The sequence below is a fragment of the Giraffa tippelskirchi genome, chromosome 7 (genome assembly GCF_054371585.1).
Source record: "Giraffa tippelskirchi isolate mGirTip1 chromosome 7, T2T-mGirTip1v1.2.pri, whole genome shotgun sequence".
Classification (NCBI taxonomy): domain Eukaryota; kingdom Metazoa; phylum Chordata; class Mammalia; order Artiodactyla; family Giraffidae; genus Giraffa; species Giraffa tippelskirchi.
In genome coordinates, this window is record NC_137281.1 from 45,847,789 (window position 1) to 45,873,450 (window position 25,662).

Genomic DNA, 25,662 nt, shown 5'->3' on the forward strand with positions numbered 1-25,662 from the left:
TGCAGTTAACTTGTGAATGTTCTTGCAAAATCAAGTATCCCTAATTTAGAGTTGGTCCTTGTGCTAAAGACTGCTCTCCTAGGTGATAGCTGGTGATATTTTTCCATCAAGGCTTTTAGGAATTCACATAATGTTTTATTTTAGATCTCTCAAAAACTTTCTGAAGGTGTTCGGCATATTAACATTGGTGTGGCTTTTGGTACATTAATAAAGTGCTCCTGCACTTAGCTTTTCTTCAATGCTTACAAGGTACCAAATAAATTGCAAGGAAGATGAGAGAGTTTAACACTTTCTAAAGTAATATTAAGCTTTATAGCACTGGAAATCTATTTAATTCCCTTTCATTGCTTCTAAAATGCATTTCAAATCTGTTGTCATTTGTAAAATGCTCAGAGTCATTGGAGAATTATTTTTGATTTGGTGTTTATATCTAAAATTTGCTAGTGAGACAGATCCTCTCCAGTGCTTGAGGAAATTAACATTTTGACTTTTCAACATAGTATTGATATCAGGTTAGTTTACAGTTCCGAATTGATGCTTTTGAACTGTGGTGTTGGAGAAGACTCTTGAGAGTCCCTTGGACTGCAAGGAAATCCAACCAGTCCATCCTAAAGGAGATCAGTCCTGAGTGTTCATTGGAAGGACTGATGTTGAAGCTGAAACTCCAATACTTTGGCCACCTCATGCGAAGAGTTGACTCATTAGAAAAGACCCTAATGCTGGGTAGGATTGGGGGCAGGAGGAGAAGGGGACGACAGAGGATGAGATGGCTGGATGGCATCACCGACTCGATGGACATGGGTTTGGGTAAACTCTGGGAGTTGATGATGGACAGGGAGGCCTGGCGTGCTGAGATTCATGGGGTCGCAAAGAGTCGGACACAACTGAGCGACTGAACTGAACTGAACAGTTCCCTGGGGTCTTTCAATTTTCTGGGTTTAGAAAGGCTAACAGATTTCAAATTCCTTGTTTCTGGAAAGTCACATTGTCTTGGTCACAGCTGCTGCTGCTGCTAAGTCGCATCAGTCATGTCTGACTCTGTGCAACCCCGTGGACTGCAGCCTACCAGGCTCCTCTGTCCATGGGATTTTCTAGGCAAGAGTACTGGAGTGCCTTCTCTCTTGGTGCCTTCTCTCTTGGTCACAGAGTTTCCCTCTAAATCCAATTTTCTGTTCTTTTAAATAATCATTTTGTTAAGCCAAGTCTCTTATTCTGTATTACATAGATGTTGTCCCTTAGTTTGAAAAACAGAAACAATGGCTGTAATTCTTTTTTTAATCAGTGAGAAACCATGTCTGTCCAGACTGTAATTGACTATTCAGCAATTGACAAGGGAGGGTTCTGCTTGGCTCTGGAATGTAATGACTAATTTGCTGATGGCTTTATGATGGAGGGGAGGGAGGAAATCTACTCTGCAGAACACTCACCTAAAAGCTTTTCTGGAGAGGGTGCTGATAGGCACTGGTAATATTAGATAAGTGCTTGTACTGTGAAATTAACTGCATAATATCATATGGAAAAATCAGAATATTAAAGCAAATATTGACATTAGTAAAGCCAATCATTTTTCCCAAGACAAAAATGTTGGACTACAGGTATTTTTCTATAGCATGTTTTAGGGCATCTAGGTACTTGAGGAAAGAGATTTGGTCTTTTCTGCATCCAAATTTTGAAGATGTTAAGGATGTAGAAAATGGCAGGAGTACAGGAAGCTCTCAGAAAATACTATCTTAGATAGACATCATGGAAATGTATGAATATCTCGATTTTTTCCAGCACTTTTGCTTCTCTAGAAAAAGAGCCTAAGGATAATTTCCATAGAACACGAAGACAGAATTATTTCAGGTTCATCACTCATGGTATTGATTATGAATGCATGTGAGTCTGTGTCTTCAGTATTGCCCAGCAATTTCTAGAGACCAAGCATGTAGGGTCACTATTTCATCCCCTTTATGTGAGTGTGTGTGTGTTTTTTCTCTATGCCAACGCTTTAAGATGACAAGACTGGGATATTAGCTGATGATTCTCAGCACTTAGCTGCACATTAGGGTCACTTGGTGCACTTAAAACATTATACATAGGCACCACCACCCTCTCAAGATCCTGAAAACTGATCTAAAGTCAGTTCAGGCATAGATAATTTAAAATAAAACATCTGTTACATTGTTGTTTGCAAGAAAGCCCAGAACTCTAAATGTGGAGAGTTGTGTGAAAATTCCTTTCTTAAATCTGCCATGAACTATTCATGTGACCTTGAACATGTGAATAACCCACCTGAACATTTTCTGACTTGAGAAATGGAAATAATACAGCTTTGCTGACCTGCTTTGAGTTAATTTCAGGAGAGTTCTTTAATGTCCAAGTCTCTTGACTAAGTATTAATATAATGTCTGAGTATTGACCCAGGGACTTATCTGGAGACTGCTCTATGTATGGCATCCTGCTGGGCTTTGTGGGCGAGTAAAGGATGTGTAAGATCCAACTTCCAGCTATCTAGAACCACAAGAAATGGGTTCATAGCAGTGTTACCAACCAGGGTTTGTGGGTTCCTTAATCAACAGAAATTGGCAAGAAGCCAGACAAGAAATTTAGGCAAGGCTTTAATGGAGACCTTGCTGCAGCAGGGGGTAGTGAAAAGTAACATGTTCCCTTGCCTACTCCCTGAGCAGGGCAAGGTTGTTCCTTACATCAGGTGAGGGTAGGGGTAGGTTCAGGAGCTGGGCCAGAGGAGTGGCATAAGTGGTTTGCCCCCCCTTTCAGTGATGTGTGCACAGGTCATGTGCTTTTATTCCAGATACCCTGCTCCCAACTCTTCAGAAGTGGCAGCTGGGATTTTTGGTCTTTTTGTATTTTGTCTGTAATTTGCCCCAACTGGATATGGAGGCAGTTATTTTTAACCCCTTATAGTTTCTTTGTATTTTGTTGCTCAAGGAGATTTCAGGTGCAAGCACCACAGCAAAGGGTCCCAGGTCCCAAGCTGTCTCAGTAGCCTGGCTCATACTAGCCCCAAACTACAGACAACCCAAATGTCTCAAAAGAGAATGGATATGTAATTGTATTTTCACAGACTAGACTAGTATATAGAGAAGGAAATGGCACCCCACTCCAGTACTCTTGCCTGGAAAATCCCATGGACAGAGGAGCCTGGTAGGCTGCAGTCCATGGGGTCACGAAGAGTCAGACACGACTGAGCGACTTCACTTTCACTTCTCACTTTCATGCACTGGAGAAGGAAATGGCAACCCACTCCAGTGTTCTTGCCTGGAGAATCCCAGGGACGGGGGAGCCTGGTAGGCTGCCGTCTATGGGGTCGCACAGAGTCGGACATGACTGAGGCGACTTAGCAGCAGCAGCAGACTAGTATATACAACTTGTATGTTGTAATGTTGGATGAAAGAAGCCATACATATAAAACAGCAGAATCTATGATTCTGCTTATAGAAAGTTTTAAAAAAGGAGAACCTATTTTATATGATAGAAGAAAGAATAATTGATTACCTTTGGTGAGGGGCTATTTAGAAGGGAGCTTGAGGGCAAACTCTGGTGTTCTGGAGAGATTCTTTTCTCTTGACTTGTGTAGTGGTTACATTGGATATGTATATATATATATATATATATACGTGTGTGTGTGTGTGTATGTATATATCCATCAAACTGTTCACTTAGGATTTGCACACTTTATTGAGCATATTATTTCTCAAATTTTTTTTCTTTTATTTTTTTTATTGAAGGATAATTGCTTCACAGAATTTTGTTGTCTTCCGTCAAACCTCAACATGAATCAGCCATAGGTATACATATATCCCCTCCCTTTTGAACCTCCCTCCCATCTCCCTCCCATCCCATGCTTCCAGGTTAATACAGAGCCCCTGTTTGAGTTTCCTGAGCCATACAGCAAATTCCTGTTGTCTATTTTACATATGGTAATGTAAGTTTCCATGTTACTCTTTCCATACATCTCACCCTCTCCTCCCCTCTCCCCACATCCATAAGTCTATTCTTTGTCTGTTTCTTCATTGCTGTCCTGTAAATAAATTCTTCAGTACCATTTTCCTAAATTCTGTATATGTGGGTTAGAATACAATATTTATCTTTCTCTTTCTGACTCACTTCACTCTGTATAATAGGTTCTTGATTCATCCACCTCATCAGAACTGACTCAAATGTCTACCTTTTTATGGCTGAGTAATATTCCATTGTGTATATGTACCACAACCTCTTTATCCATTCATCTGTCAATGGACATCTAGGTTGCTTCCATGTTCTAGCTATTGTAAATAGTGCTGCAATGAACAATGGGATACATGTGTGTTTTTCAATTTTGGTTTCCTCAGCATATATGCCTAGGAGTGGGATTGTTGGGTTACATGGTGGTTTTATTCCCAGTTTTTTAAGGAATCTCCATACCGTCTTCCATAGTGGCTGTATCAATTTACATTCCCACCAACAGTGCAAGAGTGTTCCCTTTTCTCCACACCCTGCTGCTGCTACTGCTGCTAAGTCACATAAGTCGTGTCCGACTCTGTGCGACCCCATAGACGGCAGCCCACCAGGCTCCGCCGTCCTTGGGATTCTCCAGGCAAGAATACTGGAGTGGGTTGCCATTTCCTTCTCCAGTGCATGAAAGGGAAAAGTGAAAGTGAAGTCGCTCAGTCGTGTCCGACTCTTAGCGACCCCATGGACTGTAGCCTACCAGGCTCCTCCATCCATGGGATTTTCCAGGCAAGAGTACTGGAGTGGGGTGCCATTGCCTTCTCCTCTCCACACCCTATCCAGCATTTATTGCTTGTAGACTTTGATGATAGCCATTATGACTGGTGTGAGGTGACATCTCATTGTGGTTTTGATTTGCATTTCTCTAATAATGAGCGATGTTGAGCATCTTTTCATGTGTTTGTTAGGCTTCTATATGTCTTCTTTGGAGAAATGTCTGTTTAGGTCTTTTACCCACTTTTTGATTGGGCTGTTTGTTTTTCTGGCATTGAGTTGTATGAGCTGCTTGTATATTTTGAAAATTAATCTTTTGTCGGTTGTTTCATTTGCTATTATTTTTTCCCATTGTGAGGGTTGTCTTTTCACCTTGCTTAGAGTTTCCTTTGTTGTGCAAAAGCTTTTAAGTTTAATCAGGTCCCACTTGTTTACTTTTGTTTTTATTTCCATTACTCTAGGAGGTGGGTCATAGAGGATCTTGCTTTGATTTATGTCATCGAGTGTTCTGCCTATGTTTTCCTCTAAGAGTTTCATAGTTTCTGGTCTTACATTTAGGTCTTTAATCCATTTTGAGTTTACCTTTGTGTATGGTGTTAGGATGTGTTCTAATTTCATTCTTTTACATGTAGCTGTCCAGTTTTCCCAGCACCATTTATTGAAGAGGCTGTCTATTCCCCATTGTATATTCTTGCCTCCATTGTCAAAAACAAGATACCCATACATGCATGGGTTTCTCTCTGGGCTTTCAATCTTGTTCCATTGGTCTATATTTCTGTTTTTGTGCCAGTACCATACTGTCTTGATGACTTTAGCTTTGTAGTATAATCTGAAGTCAGGAAGTTTGATTCTTCCAGCTCCATTCTTTCTCAAGACTGCTTTGGCTATTCAGGGTCTTTTGTGTTTTCATATGAATTGTGAAATTTTTTGTTCTACTTCTGTGAAAAAATGCCATTGGTAATTTGATAGGGATCACATTGAATCTGTAGATTGTATTTGGTAGTATAGTCATTTTCACAATATTGATTCTTCCTACCCAGGAACATGGAACGTCTCTCCATCTGTTTATGTCATCTTTGATTTCTTTGATTAGTGTCTTATAATTTTCTGTGTACAGTCCTTTTGTCTCCTTAGGTAAGTTTATTCCTAGATATTTAATTCTTTTTGTTGCAATGGTGAATGGGATTGATTCCTTAATTTCTCTTTCTGATTTTTCATTGTTAGTACATAGAAATGCAAGTGATTTCTGTGTATTGATTTTGTATCCTGCAACTTTGCTAAATTCACTGATTAGCTCTAGTAATTTTCTGATACTATCTTTAGGGTTTTCTATGTACAGTATCATGTCATCTGCAAACAGTGAGAACTTTACTTCTTTTCTGATCTGAATTCCTTTTATTTCTTTTTCTTCTCTGATTGCTATAGCTAGGACTTTCAGAACTATGTTGAACAATAGTGGTGAAAGTGGACACCCTTGTCTTGTTCCTGATCTTAGGGGGAATGGTTTCAGTTTTTCACCATTGAGAAGAATGTTTGCTGTATGCTTATCATATACGGTCTTTACTATGTTGAGATTGGTTCCTTCTATGTCCATTTTTTTAAGAGTTTTAATCATAAATGATCCTCTGGAGAAGGGATAGGCTACCCACTCCAGTATTCTTGGGCTTCCCTTGTGGCTCAGCTGGTAAAGAATCTGCCTGCAATGTGGGAGACCTGGGTTCGATTCCGGGGTTGGGAAGATCCCCTGGAGAAGGGAAAGGCTACCCATTCCAGGATTCTGGCCTAGAGAATTCTATGGATTGTATAGTCCATGGGGTTGCAAAGAGTCAGACATGACTGAGCAACTTTCACTTTCACTTCAATCATACATAGGTCCTGAATTTTCTCAAAGGCTTTTTCTGCATCTATTGAGATTATCATATGGTTTTTATCTTTCAATTTGTTAATATGGTGTTTCACATTGATTGATTTGCGTATATTGAAGAATCCTTGCATTCCTGGAATAAACTCAGCTTGATCATGGTGTATGAAGTTTTTGATGTGTTTCTGAACTCTGCTAAAATTTTGTTGAGAATTTTTGCATCTATGTTCATCAGTGATATTGGCCTATAATTTCCTTTTTTTGTGTTGCCTTTGTCTGGTTTTGGTATCAGAGATGGTAGCCTCATAGAATGAGTTTGAAAGTGTTCCTTCCTCTGCAATTTTTTGAAAGAGTTTTAATAGGATATGCATTAGCTCATCTCTAAATGTTTGATAGAATTCTCCTGTGAAACCATCTGGTCCTGGGCTTTTGTTTTTGGGGAGATTTTTAATCACAGCTTCAATTTCAGGGCTTGTGATTGGGTTGTTCATAATTTCTATTTCTTTCTGGTTCAGCCTTGAAAGATTGAATTTATCTAAGAATCTGTCCATTTCTTCCAGGTTATCAATTTTATTGCCATATAGTTGTTCATAATAGTCCTTATAATCCTTTGTATTTCTGCATTGTCTGTCATAACCTCTCCTTTTTCATTTCTAATTTTGTTGATTTGATTCTTCTCTCTTTTGTTCTTGATGAGTCTGGCTAAAAGTTTGTCAATTTTGTTTATCTTCTCAAAGAACCAGCTTTTAGTTTTATTAATCTTTAGTATTGTTTCTTTCATTTCTTTTTCATTTATTTCTGCTTGGATCTTTATGATTTCTTTCCTTCTACTAATTTTGGGGGTTTTTTCCTTCTTCTTTTTCCAGTTGTTTTAGGTGTGATGTTAGGTTGTCTATTCGATGTTTTTCTTGTTTCTTGAGGTAGGGTTGTATCGCTATAACCTCCCCTCCTAGAACTGTTTTTGCTGCATCCCATAGGTTTTGAGTTGTCGTGTTTTCATTGTAATTTGTTTCTAGAAATTTTTTGATTTCCCTTTTGATTTCTTCAGTAACCTGTTGGTTATTTAGAAACGTGTATTTAATCTCTGTGTGTTTGTGTTTCTTACAGTTTTTTTCTTGTAATTGATATCTAGTCTCATAGCATTGTGGTCAAGAGATGCTTGATACGATTTCAATTTTCTTAAATTTACTGAGGTTTGATAGACTCAAATGTGGTCTATCCTGGATAATGTTCCATGTGCACTTGAGAAGAAGTTATATTCTTCTGCATTTGGATGGAATGTCCTGAAGATATCAGTGAAATCCATCTTATCTAATGTATCATTTAAGATGTGCCTCCTTATTAATTTTCTGTTTTGATAATCTGTCCATTGATGTGCATGGGATGTTAAAGTCTCCTACTATTATTGTGTTACTATTTCTCCTTTTATGTCTGTTAGTGTCTGTCTTATGTATTCAGGTGCTCCTATGGTGGATGCATAGATATTTACAATTGTTATATTTTCCTCTTGGATTGATCCCTTGATCATTATGCAGTGTCCTTCCTTATCTCTTGTAATCTTCTTTATTTTAAGGTCTGTTTTGACTGATATGAGGATTGCTCCTCCAGCTTTCTTTTGCTTCCCATTTGCATGGAATATATTTTTCCATCCTCTCACTTTCAGTCTTTATGTGTCTTTAGGTCTGAAGTGGGTTTCTTGTAGACAGCATATATATGGGTCTTGTTTCTTTATCCATTCAGCCAGTCTGTGTCTTTTGGTTGGAGCATTTAATCCATTTACATTTAAAGTAATTTTTGATATATATGTTCCTATTGCCATTTTCTCCATCTTTCAGTGTCCTATCTTTTTCCCTTTTCACATTGTTCATGGGGTTCTCAAGGTAACAATACTGAAGTGGTTTGCCATTCCCTTCTCCAGTGGACCACATTCTGTCAGACCTCTCCACCATGACCCATCCGTCTTGGGTGGCCCCACACGGCATGGCTTAGTTTCATCGAGTTAGACAAGGCTGTGGTCTGTGTGATCAGATTGGCTAGTTGTCTGTGATTGTGGTTTCAGTCTGTCTGCCCTCTGATGCCCTCTCTCGGCACCTACCGTCTTACTGTCTTACTTGGGTTACTCTTACCTTGGACATGGGGTATCTCTTCACGGCTGCTCCAGCAAAGCGCAGCTGCTGCTCCTTACCTTGGACTTGGGGTAGCTCCTCTTGGCCGCCTCCGCTGATCTTGGACATGGTGTAGCTCCTCTCGGCTGCCGCCCCCGACCTTGGATGTGGAATAGCTCCCCTCAGCTGTGCTCCTGCACCGTCGCAGCCACCGCACTCCCTGGAATGTGAAGTCAAGTGGGCCTTAGGAAACATCACTACAAACAAAGCTAGTGGAGGTGATGGAATTCCAGTTCAGCTATTTCAAATCCTAAAAGATGATGCTGTGAAAGTGCTGCTCTCAATATGTCAGCAAATCTGGAAAACTCAGCAGTGGCCACAGGACTGGAAAAGGGCAGTTTTCATTCCAATACCAAAGAAAGGCAATGCCAAAGAATGCTCAAACTACCATACAATTGCATTCATCTCACATGCTAGTCAAGTAATGCTCAAAATTCTCCAAGCCAGACTTCAGCAATACATGAACTGTGAAATTCCAGATGTTCAAGCTGGTTTTAGAAAAGGCAGAGGAAACAGAGATCAAATTGCCAACATCTGCTGGATCATCAAAAAAGCAAGAGAGTTCCAGAAAAACATCTATTTCTGCTTTATTGACTATGCCAAAGCCTTTCACTGTGTGGATCACAATAAACTGTGGAAAATTCTGAAAGAGATGGGAATACCAGACCACCTGACCTGTCTCTTGAGAAACCTGTATGCAGGTCAGGAAGCAATAGTTAGATCTGGACGTGGAACAGACTGGTTCCAAATAGGAAAAGGAGTACGTCAAGGCTGTATATTGTCACTCTGCTTATTTAACTTATATGCAGAGTACATCACGAGAAATGCTGGGCCGGAGGAAGCACAAGCTGGAATCAAGATTGCCGGGAGAAATATCAATAACCTCATATATGCAGATGACATCACCCTTATGGCAGATAGTGAAGAAGAACTAAAGAGCCTTTTGATGAAAGTGAAAGAGGAGAGTGAAAAAGTTGGCTTAAAGCTCAACGTTCAGAAAACTAAGATCATGGCATCTGGTCCCATCACTTCATGGGAAATAGATGGGGAAACAGTGGAAACAGTGTCAGACTTTATTTTTCTGGGCTCCAAAATCACCACAGATGGTGATTGCAGCCATGAAATTAAAAGATGCTTGCTCCTTCGAAGGAAAGTTATGACCAACCTAGACAGCATATTGAAAAGCAGAGACATTACTTTGCCAACAATGGTCCATCAAGGCTATGGTTTTTCCAGTAGTCATGTATGGATGTGAGAGTTGGACTATAAAGAAAGCTGAGCACCAAAGAATTGATGCTTTTGAACTGTGGTTTTGGAGAAGACTCTTGAGAGTCCCTTGGACTACAAGGAGGTCCAACCAGTCCATCCTAAAGGAGATCAGTCCTGGGTGTTCATTGGAAGGACTGATGTTGAAGCTGAAACTCCAATACTTTGGCCACCTGATGCGAAGAGCTGACTCATTTGAAAAGACCCTGATGCTGAGAAAGATTGGGGGCAGGAGGAGAAGGGGATGACAGAGGATGAGATGGTTAGATGGCATCACCAACTCCATGGACATGGGTTTGGGTGGACTCCGGGAGTAGGTGATGGACAGGGAGGCCTGGCGTGCTGCATGCAGTTTATGGGGTCACAAGAGTCAGACACGACTGAGCAACTGAACTGAACTGAAGTCACTTAGTTGTATCTGACTCTTTGTGACCCCATGAACTGCAGCATGTCAGGTTCCTCTGTTCTCCACTATCTTCCCGAGTTTGCCTAAATTCATGTCCATTGAGTTGGTGATGCCTTCTACCCATCTCATCCTCTGCCTCCCTTTTCTCCATTGGCCTTCAGTCTTTCCCAGCATCAGGGTCTTTTCCAATGAGTCGGCTCTTTGTGTCAGGTGGCCAAAGTATTGAGCTTCAGCTTCAGCATCAGTCCTTCCAATGAATATTAAGGGTTGATTTCCTTTAGGATTGACTGATTTTGATATCCTTGCAGTCTGAGGGACTCTCAAGAGTCTTCTTCCAGCACCACAGTTTAAAAGCATCAATTCTTCAGTGCTCAGCTTTCTTTATGGTCCAACTCTCACATCCATACATGACCACTGGAAAAACCATAGTTTTGACTATACTTTAAATTGTTATCAGTTCCCTAGTCCAACATCTATTCTTTGTTTCTACATCTTCACATTTCCCAATCATTAACTCTTGAGTAAGACTTTTACTTCAAAGACAAGGACACAGGGCCTTGTACATGGTTTCAGCACCCTTTGCTGAAATGCTTACCCCTGGACAAATGTCTCCTCAAGCAACAAAATACAAAGAAATTATAAAGGACTAAAATTAATTGCATGCATGCAGAGTTGGGGCAAATTTTGGACAAGATACAAAAATACCAACCCCCCCCAAAAAAATCCAAAACAACCTAAGTGCCACTTCTCAAGAGCCAGGAGCAAATCATGGTGTCAGGAGTAAAGGGAAGGTACTGCAAAAGCTCCCCGCACACAGCACCACCAAATGGGTGGGCAATCGACCTAAGCCACCCCTCTAGCCTGACCCCTGGACATTCTCCTACACTCACCACATATAAGGAACCAGCTTGCACCCCTTCAGGGAATGAGCAAAGAAATCTGCTACTGGTTTTGGCTCCTCTCTACTATAGTAGGGCCATCAATAAAACCTTGCCTGAAATTTTTATCTGGCCTCTAATCAATGTCTAGGGTCTGTGATTGGGGAGGCCTAGAATCCTGGTCAATGTGGCTCTAAATTCAACCATCTATAGTAGGAGCCCTTAAAAGGAGATATTTTCTGGCTTGCAGAAGGCATCCAAGATGAATAGAAGTTTGCTGGTCTACCTATGGTGTTTCCTGAAGAGGTCATGTTTTGCAGCCCCTCCCAAGGTCAGAGACCCACTTCAAAAGGGCTGTGTGGGGTAAGCTAGGGGAAAAGTAGCAACCCGTTTGAAGATTGCTGAAGTTGGCTCTAACTGAGCTCTGCCTGTTGATTAGAATCTATTTGCATTTATTTTGCAGCAGGTTTTCTTGCTTCCTCAAATGGCATAGAGCATCAAAGGAGGGCTGCATGTGTCTCTGAGGATGCTATTTGGGCAAAATGTACATTGGTACATTAAGCAAAGAAAAGGATGTGACACCTTGGGGTGCTCAGGTAGCGTTCTGTGAGCCAGCTTCCTGCTGTCCTCTCCTCTTGCAGGTGGTGGTCTAGGTGGGTTTGGTTAGGACTAGCAGGGTGGAGTAGGCAGGAAGAGAGAGAGACTATTTGAAAAGATGAAAGGCTGCTTTGTAGTGGTGTATCTGCTCACATCAAAGTGCTCAGAAAGCTTTTGAAAACATTAACTCATTAAGTCTCCCTGTCTTGGTCTTCTTGACTGAGAAGCTGCTCTCCCAGGCCCCATTAGGCAGCCCAGGCTCACAGAGGTGGTCATTCTTTATCACTGTTGGTGATGGCTGTGGTACACAGGGAGTGCTGACAGGGTTCTGACTCCAGACAGAGGCTTTTTGAAATCCCTCATACCCGAAAGAGGTATTTTTAAATTCTCGAAGAATGTTTTTGAGTTCAAGGTTGGTTGTTTGCTTCTTTACTTTTTAGGCACAAATGAGTTGTTTGAACATTGCACTGAACCTTGAGCATGGCTCCAAACCCATTCCCTAAGTGTTTGCTCTACATTTATCTCCCCATTGTCTCTGCATGGATTTCAGAAGAAGATGGGAAGGAGAAGACAGTCTGGGTTCTGTGTCATCATCTGTTGAGACTGCTTTCTTGAATGAGTGGTCACACATGAGCTCTGGTGCAGTGCCCTCCCCTAGTATCAGCACGGTAGTCTCTGCATGAGTGTTAAAATCACATGGTAAAATGCCCCAATTCTGCTCAGGGGAACTCTCCCTCTCTCTCACATTGGATGCTGTCTTGGGGCAATTGTCATTGCTGGTTTCCTGTTCTAGACTGGTGATACAAGCTCAGGTTAAGAAATACAGCCTGGACTTTTTTTCTGACAGTATTTCAATCATTGTTATTATCATGTTAAAAATAAGCTGTATTTCAAAACATGTAGCTACATTCCAAATCATGTCAAAGATGTTAATTTGGATGAGATTGTGAGCTGTGCATGTAATTCAAAGTGTCTAAATTTCTAGGACCAAATGTGGTCTGAGATTGACATATACAAGGACAATCAAAAACAAAAAAATAAATTGAAGAGAAAGAAATACAGATGCAAAGTAATGAGTGTTTAACTGTGTGAAAATGCACATATGTAGACAAAAGTCATAACGCTTCTGTATAAAACAGATCCCTTCACTGGCCTGTGGAAATGTCCCTAGCATCAGGCCAGGAAGGTGGTATTGCTTCTCCACCTACTTCTGAGGTAGAGGAACTTGAGTTCTCCCTGGTCCTGCCAAGTCGTCTGGGCCCAACCACTTAACTTTCTTCTGTAAAATGGGAATATTATTGGCCCCTTTCCCATGTTTTCAGGAAGGCTTTCCTAGAGATTGCTACACACACTCAGTCAAATGCCCAAGAACTTGGATTCTGAGCAGAGTGACTGAAGAATGAAAATGGTGGGAATTTGCTCATCCCAAAGGTGGTGCATAATCCAAGTCCCTGCTCCTAGGTCTCTGGGGCTGCTCTGATTCTGTCCCTCAGACAGCTCTGCCTTAGCCAGCAAACAGAAAGGAGTCTCCTGAAAGGATATGTGGTAGGAGGTCCAAAGACTTGGAACTTGTTTCTGCTGCATGTAGTCACTGGCGCTCTTCCTCTAGATACCTGCTTTCTTGCTGGTTACCTCTAGGAAAACAACTTCAAATACAATCTTTAGGCAAAAATTCTGAGCCATGTCTCCAACTCTGAACTTTCACTTAGCACAACAGGAAGAATAGCTCTGCAGACATGTGATGTTATTAGCAAGGGAACCAAATTACCTCTGTCTGTGTCTGTCCAGTGACCCACCTCCGAGGTCCCTCTGTCCTAATCCCATTCATTCTGTTTTGAACTGTCTCATTCAAGCCTCCCCAGAGAAGACACTGGCAACCCACTCCAGTACTCTTGCCTGGAAAATCCCATGGACGGAGGAGCCTGGTAGGCTACAGCCCATGGGGTCGCTAAGAGTCAGACACGACTGAGTGACTTCACTTTCCCTTTTCCCTTTCATGCATTGGAGAAGGAAATGACAACCCACTCCAGTGTTCTCGCCTGGAGAATCCCAGGGACGGGGGAGCCTGGTAGGCTGCCGTCTATGGGGTCGCACAGAGTCGGACACGACGGAAGTGACTTAGCAGCAGCAGCAGCATTCAGGCCTCCGATCCAGGCCCACTGCTGTTGCCTTGGTTCAGGCTTCCCTCATCTCTTGCCTATTGCATCCCTCTACTAACTGGTTCTCACACTACTAGGTAGAGTTATACAAACTCAAAAGCTTTCAGGGGCCGGGAGGTCATGTATGTGTATGAAGTAAAAGGGCTTAGAAATGGGGGTGATGACTTAAGACAGGGTTTGCGGGCTGTTTCCATTTTTCACACTGCTGTCTCCAGTATTCATGCTGCCATCTCCTGTTTTCACACTGCCATCTCCAATCCTCAGCCATAGGGCTGTCCAGGTCCACTCCTCATGTCTTGTGTCCTGCTGTAGTTTTTTTAAATTAATTAATTAATTTTATTTGGAGCCTAATTATTTTAAAATATTGTGGTGGTTTTTACCACACATTGACTTAAAACAGCCATGGGTGTACATGTGTCCCCCATCCTAAAACCCCTCCCACCTCCCTTCCCACCCTATCCCTCTGGGCTGTCCCAATTCACCAGCTTTGAGTGTCCTGTTTCATGCATCGAACTTGGACTGGTCATCTATTTCACGTGTGGTAATATACATGTTTCAATGCTATTCTCTCAAATCATCCTACCTTCACCTTCTCCCACAGAGTCCAAAAGTCTGCTCTTTATATCTGTATCTCTTTTGCTGTCTCGTATATAGGGTCATGATTACCGTCTTTCTAAACTCCATATATATATATATGCGTTAATATACTGTGTTGGTGTTTTTGTTTCTGACTTACTTCACTCTGTATAATAGGTCCCAGTTTGATCCACCTCATTAGAACTGACTCAAATGCATTCTTTTTAATAGCTGAGTAATATTCCATTGTGTATATGTAACACAACTTTCTTATCCATTTGTCTGCCAGTGACATCTAGGTTGCTTCCATGTCCTAACTATTGTAAACAGTGCTGCGATGAACATTGGGGTACATGTGTCTCTTTCAGTTCTGATTTCCTTGGTGTGTATGTCCAGCAGTGGGATTTCTGGGTCGTATGGCAATTCTATTTCCAGTTTTTTAAGGAATCTCCACACTGTTCTCCATAGTGGCTGTACTAGTTTGCAATCCCACCAACAGTGTAAGAGGGTTCCCTTTTCTCCACACCCTCTCCAGCATTTATTGTTTGTAGACTTTTTGATAGCAGCCATTCTGACTGCATGAGATGGTACCTCATTGTGGTTTTGATTTGCATTTCTCTGATAATGAGTGATGTTGAGCATCTTTTCATGTGTTTGTTAGCCATCTGAATGTCTTCTTTGGAGAAATGTCTGTTTAGTTCTTTGGCCCATTTTTTTGATTGGTCGTTTATTTTTCTAGTATTGAACTGCATGAGCTGCTTGTATATTTTTGAGATTAATTCTTTGTCAGTTGCTTCATTTGCTACTATTTTCTTCCATTCTGAAGACTGTCTTTTCATCTTGCTTAGAGTTTCCTTTGTTGTGCAAAATCTTTTAAGTTTAATTTGGCCCCATTTGTTTATTTTTGCTTTTACTTCCATTACTCTGGGAGGGGGGTCATGGAGGATCTTGCTGTGATTTATGTCAGAGAGTGTTTTGCCTATGTTTTCCTCTAGGAGTTTTATAGTTTCTGGTCTTACATTTAGATCTTTAATCCATTTTGAGTTTATTTTTGTGTATGGTGTTAGAAAGTGTTCTAGTTTCATTCTTTTACAGATGGTTGACCAGTTTTCCCAGCACCACTTGTTAAAGAGATTGTCTTTTCTCCACTGTATATTTTTGCCTCCTTTGTCAAAGATTAGGTGTCCATAGGTGCATGGATTTATCTCTGAGCTTTCTATTTTGTTCCATTGATCTATATTTCTGTCTTTGTGCCAGTACCATACTGTCCTGATGCCTGTAGCTTTGTCGTATAGTCTGAAGCCAGGCAGGTTGATTCCTCCAGTTCCATTCTTCTTTCTCAAAATTGCTTTGGCTATTTGAGGTTTTTTGTATTTCCATACAAATTGTGAAATTATTTGTTCTAGTTCTCTGAAAAATACTGTTGGTAGCTTGATAGGGATTGCATTATATCTATAGGTTGCTTTGGGTAGCATACTCATTTTCACTATGTTGATTCTTCCAATTCATGAACATGGTATATTTCTCCATCTATTTGTGTCATCTTGATTTCTTTCATCAGTGTTTTATAGTTTTGTATATATAGATGTTTCATTTCTTTAGGTAGATTTATTCCTAAGTATTTTATTCTTTTTGTCACAATGGTGAATGGAATTGTTTCTTTAATTTCTCTTTTTGTTTTATCATTGTTAGTGTATAGGAATGCAAGGGATTTCTATGTATTAATTTTATATCCTGCAACTTTACTATGTTCACTGATTAGCTCTAGTAATTTTCTGTTGGTATCTTTAGGGTTTTCTATGTAGAGGATCATGTCATCTGCAAACAGTGAGAGTTTTACTTCTTTTCCAATCTGGATTCCTTTTATTTCTTTTTCTTCTCTGATTGGTGTGGCTAAAACTTCCAAAACTATGTTGAATAGTAGTGGTGAGAGTGGGCACCCTTGTCTTGTTCCTGATTTTAGGGGAAACGCTTTAAATTTTTCACCATTGAGGATAATGTTTGCTGTGGGTTTATCATATATGGCTTTTATTATGTTGAGGTATGTTCTTTCTATGCCTGCTTTCTGGAGGGCTTTTATCATAAATGGATGTTGAAGTTTGTCAAAGGCTTTCCCTGCATCTATTGAGATAATCATATGGTTTTTCTCTTTCAATTTGTTAATATGGTGTATCACATTGATTGATTTGCGAATATTGAAGAATCCTTGCCTCCCTGGGATAATGCCCACTTGGTCATGATGTATGATATTTTTAATATGTTGTTGGATTCTGTTTGCTAGAATTTCCTTGAGGATTGTTGCATCTATGTTCCTCAGTGATATTGACCTATAGTTTTCTTTTTTGCAGCATCTTTGTCTGGCTTTGGCATTAGAGTAATAGTGTCCTCATAGAATGAGTTTAGCAGTTTACTTTCCTCTGCAATTTTCTGGAAGAGTTTAATTAGGATAGGTGTTAGCTCTTCTCTAAATTTTTGGTAGAATTCACCTGTGAAGCCATCTGGTCCTGAGTTTTTGTTTGTTGGAAGATTTTTGATTACAGTTTCGATTTCCATGCTTGTGATGGGTCTGTTAAGATTTTCTATTTCTCCCTGGTTCAGTTTTGGAAGGTTATACTCTTCTAAGAATTCATCCATTTCTTCCAAATTGTCCATTTTACTGACATATAGTTGCTGATAGTAGTCTCTTATGATCCTTTGTATTTCTGTGTTGTCTGTTGTGATTTCTCCATTTTCATTTCTAATTTTATTGATCTGATTCTTCTCCCTTTTTTTTTTTTTTTGATGGGTCTGGCTAATGGTTTGTCTATTTTATTTATCTTCTCAAAGAACCAGCTCGTAGTTTTGTTGATTTTTGCTATAGTCCCCTTTGTCTCTTTTTCACTTATTTCTGCTCTAATTTTTATGATTTCTTTCCTTCTACTAACCTTGGGGTTCTTCATTTCTTCTTTTTCTAGTTGCTTTAGGTGTAAAGTTAGGTTATTTATTTGATTTTTCCTCTTGTTTCTTGAGGTAAGTTTGTATTGCTATGAACCTTCCCATTAGCACTGCTTTTACAGTGTCCCATAGGTTTTGGGTTGTCATGTTTTCATTTTCATTTGTTTCTATGCATATTTTGATTTCTTTTTTGATTTCTTCTATGATTTGTTTGTTATTCAGAAGCGTGTTTGTTTAGCCTCCATGCATTTGTATTTTTAATAGTTTTTTTTTCCTGTAGTTGACATCTAATCTTACCACACTGTGATCAGAAAAGATGCTTGAAATGATTTCAGTTTTCTTTTAATTTACCAAGACTAGATTTATGGCCCAGGATGTGATCTATCCTGGAGAATGTTCCATGTACCCTTGAGAAAAAGGGGAAATTCATTGTTTTGGGGTGAAATGTCCTATAGATATCAGTTAGGTCTGTCTGGTCCATTGTATCATTTAAAGTTTGTGTTTCCTTGCTAATTTTCTGTTTGGTTGATCTATCCATAGGTGTGAGTGGGCTATTAAAGTCTCCCACTATTATTGTGTTAGTTAATTTCCCCTTTCATACTTGTTAGCATTTGCCTTACCTATTGCAGTGCTCCTATGCTGGGTGCATATATATTTACAATTATTATATCTTCTTCTTGGATTGATCCTTTGATCATTATGTCGTGTCCTTCTTCGTCTATTTTCGTGGCCTTTATTTCAAAGTCTATTTTATCTGATATGAGTATTGCTACTCCTGCTTTCTTTTGGTCTCCATTTTCATGAAACATCTTTTCCCAGCCCTTCACTTTCAGTCTGTATGTGTCCCTTGGTTTGAGGCGGATATCTTGTAGACAGCATATATAGGGGTCTTGTTTTTGTATCCATTCAGCCAGTCTTTGTCTTTTGGTTGGGGCATTCAACCCATTTACATTTAAGGTAATTATTGATAAGTATGATCCTATTGCCACTTAATTTGTTGTTTTGGGTTCGAGTTTATAAACCTTTTCTGTGTTTCCTATCTAGAGAAGATCCTTTGGCATTTGTTGAAGAGCTGGTTTGGTGGTGCTGAATTCTCTCAGCTTTTGCTTGTCTGTAAAGCTTTTATTTCTCCTTCATATTTGAATGAGATCCTTGCTGGGTATAGTAATCTGGGTTGTAGGTTTTTCTCTTTCATCATTTTAAGTATGTCCTGCCATTCCCTTCTGACCTGAAGAGTTTCTATTGAAAGATCAGCTGTTATGCTTATAGGGATCCCCTTGTGTGTTATTTGTTGCTTTTCCCTTGCTGCTTTTAATATTTGCTCTTTGTGTTTGATCTTCATTAATTTGATTAATATGTGTCTTGGGTTGTTTTGCCTTGGGTTTATCCTGTTTGGGACTCTGGGTTTCTTGGACTTGGGTGGCTATTTCCTTCCCCATTTTAGGGAAGTTTTCAACTATTATCTCCTCAAATATTTTCTCATGCCCTTTCTGTCTTCTTCTTCTGGGACTCCTATGATTTGAATGTTGGAGTGTTTAATCTTGTCCCAGAGGTCTCTGAGGTTATCCTCATTTCTTTTCATTCTTTTTTCTTTTTCCTTCTCTGCCTCATTTATTTCCACCATTCTATCTTCCACCTCACTTATCCTACCTTCTGCCTCAGTTATTCTACTGTTGGTTCCCTCCAGAGTGCTATCGATCTCAGTTATTGCATTATTCATTATTGATTCACTCTTTTTTTTATTTCTTCTAGGTCCTTGTTAAACATTTCTTGCATCTTCTCAATCCTTGTCTCTAGTCTATTTATCTGTAACTCCATTTTGTTTTCAAGATTTTGGATCATCTATACTATTATTCTGAATTCTTTCTCAGGTAGACTCGCTATCTCCTCCTCTTTTGTTTGGTTTGGTGGTCATTTATCATGTTCCTTTACCTACTGAATATTTCTCTGCCTTTTCATTTTGTTTAGATTGCTGTGTTTGGGGTGCCCTTTCTGTAGGCTGGAAATTTGTGGTTCCTCTTTATTGTGGAGCTTGCTCCCTGTGAATGGGGTTGGACTAGTGGCTTGTCAAGGTTTCCTGGTTAGGGGAGTTTGGGTCTGGTGGGTGGAGCTGGATCTCTTCTCTCTGGAGTGCAATGAGTTTGGGTTGCTATCTCATGTTAGCTCCCTCAGATTGTCCTCGGGGCATTCAGGCCCGGTCCTTACCCTAAGCATGCAGCCCGCGCCTCCCTGTCCAGCCCCTGCTCACTGGTGGTAGACGCGAGCGTCCGGGCTACTTCTCCTCTGGCAGTTGCGATTACATGCATATTCTGTAGGGGTTTTTTTTCCTCCTCCTGGTTATGTTGCCCTCTGAGATTCCAAAACTCCCCACAGACCCGCCAGTGAGAGGATTTCCTGCTGTTTGGAAACTTTTCCTTCTTCATGACTCCCTCCCCAGGACAGGTCTCCATCCCTAACTGTTTTGTCTCTCTTTTTGTCTTTTATATTTTGTCCTACCTCCTTTTGAAGAGAATGGGCTGCCTTTATGGGTGCCTGGTGTCCTCTGCCAGTGTTCAGAAGTTGTTTTGTGGAAGTTGCTCAGCATTCAAATGATCTTTTGATGAATTTGTAGGGGAGAAGGTGGTCTCCCCATCCTAATCCTCTGCCATATTCTCTGTCTTACTTTTCTATTCTTCTACCTGTGTTTCTCGGGATCACTTTTCGAATAAATTTCTTATTCTTGAATCCTTTTCTCAGCATTTGTTTCTGGAAGAACCAGAGAGAAAAATGCTGTCAAGAGGAACAGAATATCCAGTTTGAGTCTTGCTACAGTAAGAAAGCACAGGACTGGGGATAAAATTTCTGAATTCCAGGGTAATACTGTACACCAAGCATGTAACAGGACTCAATAGAAAATAATTCAATGTTGGCTTTAAGGTTCAGCAAATTATATATGTATACACATGGACATCACCAGGTGGTCAACACCAAAATCAGATTGATTACATCCTTTGCAGCCAAAGATGGAGAAGCTCTATGCAGTCAGCAAAAACAAGACCAGGAGCTGACTATGGCTCAGATCGTGGACTCCTTATTGCCAAATTCAGACTTAAAATGAAGAAAAGTGGGGAAAACCACTAGACCATTCAGGTATGACCTAAATCAAATCCCTTATGATTATACAGTGGAAGTGACAAATAGATTTAAGGAACTAGATCTGACAGACAGAGTGCCTGATGAACTATGGATGGAGGTTCATGATATTGTACAAGAGACAGGAATCAAGACCATCCCCAAGAAAAAGAAATGCAAAAAAGCAAAATGGCTGTCTGAGGAGGCCTTACAAATAGCTGTGAAAAGAAGAGAGGTGAAAGGCAAAGGAAAAAAGGAAAGATATACCCATTTGAATGCAGAGTTTCAAAGAATAGCAAGGAGAGATAAGAAAGCCTTCCTCAGCGATCAGTGCAAAGAAATAGAGGAAAACAATAGAAAGGGAAAGACTAGAGATCTCTTCAAGAAAATTAGAGATACCAAGGAAACATTTCATGCAAAGATGGGCTCAATAAAGGAGAGAAATGGTATGGACCTAACAGAAGCAGAAGATATTAAGAAGAGGTGGCAAGAATATACAGAAGAACTGTACAAAAAATATCTTCACGACCCAGATAATCACGATGGTGTGATCCCTCACACTCACCTAGAGCCGGACATCCTAGAATGTGAAGTTAGGTGGGCCTTAGGAAGCATCACTATGAACAAAGCTAGTGAAGGTGATGGAATTCCAGTTGAGCTATTTTAAATCCTAAAAGATGATGCTGTGAAAGCGCTGCCCTCAATTTGCCAGCAAATTTGGAAAACTCAGCAGTGGCCACAGGACTGGAAATGGTCAATTTTCATTCCAATGCTAAAGAAAGGCAATGCCAAAGAATGCTCAAACTGCCGCACAATTGCACTCATCTCACATGCTAGTAAAGTAATGCTCAAAATTCTCCAAGCCAGGCTTCAGCAATACGTGAACCCTGAACTTCCAGATGCTCAAGCTGGTTTTAGAAAAGGCAGAGGAACCAGAGATCAAATTGCCAACATCCACTGGATCATCAAAAAAGCAAGAGAGTTCCAGAAAAACATCTATTTCTGCTTTATTGACTATGCCAAAGTCTTTGACTGTGTGGATCCCAATAAACTGTGGAAAATTCTGAAAGAGATGGGAATACCAGACCACCTGACCTGTCTCTTGAGAAATCTGTATGCAGGTTAGGAAGCAACAGTTAGAACTGGACATGAAACAACAGACTGGTTCCAAATAGGAAAAGGAGTACGTCAAGACTGTATATTGTCATCTTGCTTATTCAACTTATATGCAGATTACATCATTAGAAATGCTGGGCTGGAGGAAGCACAAACTGGAATCAAGATTTCCGGGAGAAATATCAATAACCTCAGATATACAGATGACACCACCGTTATGGCAGAAAGTGAAGAAGAACTAAAGAGCCTCTTGATGAAGGTGAAAGAGGAGAGTGAAAAAGTTGGCTTAAAGCTCAATGTTCAGAAAACTAAGATCATGGCATCTGGTCCCATCACTTCATGGCAAATAGATGGGGAAACAGTGGAAACAGTGGCTGACTTTATTTTTCTGGGCTCCAAAATCACCGCAGATGGTGATTGCAGCCATGAAATTAAAAGACGCTTGCTCCTTGGAAGGAAAGTTATGACCAACCTAGACATTATATTAAAAAGCAGAGACATTACTTTGCCAACAAAGGTCCGTCTAGTCAAGGCTATGGTTTTTCCAGTGGTCATGTATGGATGTGAGAGTTGGACTATAAAGAAAGCTGAGCACTGAAGAATTGATGCTTTTGAACTGTGGTGTTGGAGAAACTGTTGAGAGTCCCTTGGACTGCAAGGAGATCCAACCAGTCCATCCTAAAGGAGATCAGTCCTGGGCATTCATTGGAGGGACTGATGTTGAAGCTGAAACTCCAATACTTTGGCCACCTGATGCAAAGAGCTGACTCATTGGAAAAGATCCTGATGCTGGGAAAGATTGAGGGCAGGAGGAGAAGGGGACAACAGAGGATGAGATGGCTAGATGGCATCACCGACTTGATGGACATGGGTTTGGGTAGACTTAGGGAGTTAGTGATGGACAGGGAGGCCTGGCGTGCTGCGCTTCATGGGGTTGCAAAGAGTTGGACATGACTGAGCAACTGAACTGAAATGCAGAGAACATAATGAAGGAGGAAACAGACAGAACAGGTTCCATCTTGAAAGCAGGATTCCATCTTGGGCCAGACTGTGGACTTTGAGCTATATGCCCTGTATCTATGAAAACGACATACAAACTGGAAAATCAGACCCCCCTGATGGAAGAGCCCCAGGACTCGTACCTAGACTCTCCATCGCCTAAAAAAAAAATACCCTAATTATCTGTGTAACCAAATAGAATCATAAATTCTATTATGCTTATTGAAGTATGACCACAGACTTATTGATAATTGTCCACTGTTAACTACCTAGGCTTAAGGCATACGTATCATGGGTTTAAGGCAAACGAATCATGGGTTTAAGGCATACGAATCACGAGTTAACTTTGATTGTATCTTTCTTTTCCTTTGTTCAGACTAGTTTCAGAGAATTTGGGGAGGTGGGTTTGAGCATGTACACTTAGGGTATATAAGGTTTTCACAAAAATTGGTCAGGGTCCTTGGCTAAGAAGAGACTCTGCCTTGGGCCCACCAGTGTAATAAACTGCCCTCCACTATCTGCATTGTCTTTTGAGTGAGTTTGTTTCCCAGAGCATGTAGCTACAACAACAATATTGAACATCATCATCAATAATAGATAATCTGATCAAAATCTGTTGATAGGCATTTAGGTTTTCTAATTTTTCACTAATACTTCACTGTAATAAACATTGTAATGGATATATTTTTTACACTTGGTATGTGCTTCTTTAGGGTTAAATAACAAAAAGATCTTCATGACCCAGATAATCATGATGGTGTGATCACTCACCTAGAGCCAGACATCCTGGAATGTGAAGTCAAGTGGGCCTTAGAAAGCATCACTACGAACAAAGCTAGTGGAGGTGATGGAATTCCAGTTGAGCTATTTCAAATCCTAAAAGATGATGCTGTGAAAGTGCTGCCCTTGATATGCCAGCAAACCTGGAAAACTCAGCAGTGGCCACAGGACTGGAAAAGGGCAGTTTTCATTCCAATACCAAAGAAAGGCAATGCCAAAGAATGCTCAAACTACCGCACAATTGCACTCATCTCACATGCTAGTAAAGTAATGCTCAAAATTCTCCAAGCCAGGCTTCAGCAATACATGAACCGTGAACTTCCAGATGTTCAAGCTGGTTTTAGAAAAGGCAGAGGAACCAGAGATCAAATTTTCAACATCCGCTGGATCATTGAAAAAACAAGAGAGTTCCCGAAAAACATCTATTTCTGCTTTATTGACTATGCCAAAGCCTTTGACTGGTGGATCACAATAAACTGTGGAAAATTCTGAAAGAGACGGGATTACCAGACCATCTGACCTGTCTCTTGAGAAACCTGTATGCAGGTCAGGAAGCAACAGTTAGAACTGGACATGGAACAACAGACTGGTTCCAAATAGGAAAAGGAGTAGGTCAAGGCTGTATATTGTCACCCTGCTTATTTAACTTATATGCAGAGTACATCATGAGAAACACTGGGCTGGAAGAAGCACAAGGTCGAATCAAGATTGCTGGGAGAAATATCAATAACCTCATATATGCAGATGACACCACTCTTATGGCAGAAAGTGAAGAAGAACTAAAGAGCCTCTTGATGAAAGTGAAGAGGAGAGTTAAAAAGTTGACTTAAAGCTCAACGTTCAGAAAACTAAGAACATGGCCTCTGGTCCCATCACTTCATGGCAAATAGATGGGGAAACAGTGGAAACAGTGTCAGACTTTGTTTTTTTGGGCTCCAAAATCACTGCTGATGGTGATTGCAGCCATGAAATTAAAAGACGCTTACTCCTTGGAAAGAAAGTTATGACCAACCTAGACATTATATTAAAAAGCAGAGACATTACTTTGCCAACAAAGGTCTGTCTAGTCAAGGTTATGGTTTTTCCAGTGGTCATGTATGGATGTGAGAGTTGGACGGTGAAGAAAGCTGAGCGCCAAAGAATTGATGCTTTTGAACTGTGGTGTCAGAGGAGACTCTTGAGAGTCCCTTGGACTGCAAGGAGATCCAACCAGTCCATCCTGAAGGAGATCAGTCCTGGGTGTTCATTGGAAGGACTGATGTTGAAGCTGAAACTCCAATACTTTGGCCACCTGATGCGAAGAGCTGACTCATTGGAAAAGACCCTGATGCTGGGAAGGATTGGGGGCAGGAGGAGAAGGGGACGACAGAGGATGAGATGGTTGGATGGCATCACTAACTTGATGGACATGGGTTTGGGTAAACTCCAAGAGTTGGTGATGGACAGGGAGGCCTGGCGTGCTGCCATTCATGGTGTCGTAAAGAGTCGGACACGACTGAGCGACTGAACTGAACTGACTGAACGGTATATGGGAATACTGGGGCAAAGAGTATAAGCTGTAAAAATGGATTTAGAATTGCCAAATTGCTATACTGTGCTATTCTTAGCTACCACATCTTTAAATTTTTTTAATTTTCCAGCTTTATTGAGATATAGCTTACATATAACATTATGTAAGTTTAAAGTATACAATGTGATTTGATACATGTATATATTGTAAAATGATTGCTACAATAATTAGTTACCACATCCTTGTATACTCTGACTCAAAGAAGACAAAATGTAATTTGATGTGTGAAAATGACATTGCATTGTGTTTTAATTTTATATCTTTAAATATGTGTGATACTCATCATACTTGCTCTTTGTTATTTTATTTCTTCTTTCTTCTGTGAATGCCTTTTCTTTTTGATCTGTAAACATATCTGTGTATTAGGCATTTTATACATTTCATGGGTTGAAAATATTTTACAGTAATTTTTTGTTTTTCATTTTGATTTTGGCTTCTACTACCCTGAAATTAAACATTTTAGGGTAATCAAATTAGCAGCGTTTCATTTCATCAATTTTAATTTTCATATCAAAATTATTATTCTTTTCCTAAGAG

General features: G+C 40.3%; 1 protein-coding gene across 5 annotated transcripts in view; it reads right to left on the reverse strand.

Moving 5' to 3' along the window:
• DRC4 (dynein regulatory complex subunit 4) overlaps positions 1–25,662 on the reverse strand; it is a 123,189-nt gene that overhangs the window by 36,063 nt on the left and 61,464 nt on the right. For 3 of the 5 annotated variants that reach the window (XR_014059047.1, XR_014059046.1, XR_014059050.1), the window contains exon 13: positions 8,754–8,893. The gene's annotated coding sequence lies outside the window, so the exon portion shown is untranslated. Of the gene's footprint in view, positions 1–8,753; positions 8,894–20,045; positions 20,295–25,662 lie in introns of all 5 variants that reach the window. The other 2 variants (XR_014059048.1, XR_014059053.1) reach the window with 1 other exon arrangement.